Genomic DNA, 2,035 nt, shown 5'->3' with positions numbered 1-2,035 from the left:
CTTTTAAAAAATGAATCAGTCATTTAAAATTCGAAACTTTTGTTTAATGTCTTGTTCATATATGTCACTGACTAAATAGCAAGTAGGAACATTTCCTTTGAATGAGCAGAAAGATTAACGTAGACTTGCAAGTTGGAAATGGGGGTCACTATGTTCTCCAATGCTTTTGGCTGACCATAGAAAATGATTTCAGGCTCCTTCAAAGGGTGAAAATACTGTAAAGCACACACAGAAAAATTAAGTGTCTCTTCATAACGACATAACGAAGTAAAGACAATTTTGTTAATATGTTTTGACTTAAGTGCAATAGTCCTGCCATAGTCGCAGTAAATTACTAAAAGATTACATGACTAATTTAGGACACCATTATCAAATGTAATAAGTCTGAAATAAGTCTGCCATTAATTCTGAGAACCTGAAATACAACTGAGATCTAATCAGAATACCTTTGTCATAGGAAACAGTAATATGAGTTTATCATGTCAAATTAATTCTCGTTGTGGAGTAATGACAAAGAAACACCGTTATCGCAGTTGAACACTGTGTAGCTTTTATCTACACAGAAAATTTAAGTCTTAACGTCAGATTTGTTGGTTTAGGATCGCCGTTGTCAAACTATTTGCATTTCGAAACTGTCAAGTGAAAATGTTATCTTATTAGCATCAGCAATTCTGCTGTTATTCTGAAACATACATCACTCAAGTATGAGGTGGACCCGTTACCTTTATCAAGGTGCGTTCCGATACTTCAGTTAAATGTCCCAGCTCATATTTGAGCTATGTATGTGCTAAAATTAACAAGACAAGATTTCCACTTGGTGCCTGCTTTGTTTCCTGATACCAGTCTCGCCGGAGGATACATTTTTATCTGTTTTGTGGCCCAGCTAAAAGAAGTCAAATCGAAAATCAATTTGGAAATTTTACTTATTTTATTTATGGAATACTACATTACCGTACCACTTCATTGTGACATAGGATAGCAAGTAAACACAGTTCCTTTCAGTGTGCAGAATGAATAATACCTCAGTAATTGAATGTAATGCAGCTACGCTGTTTGTACCGATACTATATGTTTTACTAAAATCGACTTTCGTTTTATGACTATGGTGGTGATATGAATTTCATTTGAATTAGTACAGTATATATTTTCATAGCGTTGACCGTTATTTTATTCCACACACCATTAAATATCACCATTAAATCTAAAACATTCTGGGAAAGCTAAGTAATTGAACGATTATACACCTGTATAAATCTATTGGCTGTGAGTTAAAGACGATAAACATTAAAATATAAAGGTAGGGATACTGATTTTGAAGGAGAGGAAGAACGTGAACCTGAAGGTGTCTGTTCAGGCAGTACATAACGTCCATCTCCAGAGCAACAGCAACAGTCCAGTCAAAGTGAGTACTATCTATCTACAAGCAAACCGTCGAAATCCAGTGTAATAGAAGATATTGATGACAGCCTACTAGAAAACACTGATGACGGTTCTGGCAGTCTTGGCTTCAATTCCTGTAGCAAACTAGTCAGATACTATAAGCGCATTAAAAGGAAATTAAAATACCGATAAATTGTAAATTGTGTGTCTAGTGAATGGCAGCAGGATATCGTTTCAAAGAAAACAGACTATCCCAATTGAAAGCTCTGAAAGAGCATGTGGTACCACAATCTGATAGAGAGAGGTCGTGTGGATCTACAGTTCTCTGCTGGCATCTGCAGATGTGGACACTAGAAGCGTCTAAAATGGTTGACTTGGACAATTTCAAAGCTTCGAATTCCTTTATCAACAGTCTTAAAGCTGAGTATCGCAATTCATCTAAGCGTTTTACTACATTTGTCACACAGAAAGTCACAGAAGCCCTTAATAGTCCTCTACATAGTTCTACCCACACATATTCAATTGATGTCGCTTTATCAATGACAGAGCGACTAGCAAACAAGTTGTACATCTGTTTTCAAGAGGCAAAAGGCACTACTGCTCCAAATATCTCAAAGGGACTTGAAACAACTTGCCCCCGAAACATTCATACGGA

The sequence above is a fragment of the Schistocerca cancellata genome, chromosome 2 (assembly GCF_023864275.1).
Source record: "Schistocerca cancellata isolate TAMUIC-IGC-003103 chromosome 2, iqSchCanc2.1, whole genome shotgun sequence".
Classification (NCBI taxonomy): Eukaryota; Metazoa; Arthropoda; class Insecta; order Orthoptera; family Acrididae; genus Schistocerca; species Schistocerca cancellata.
The sequence above is the reverse complement of the archived record's forward strand: the minus strand, read 5'-3'. Positions refer to the sequence as shown.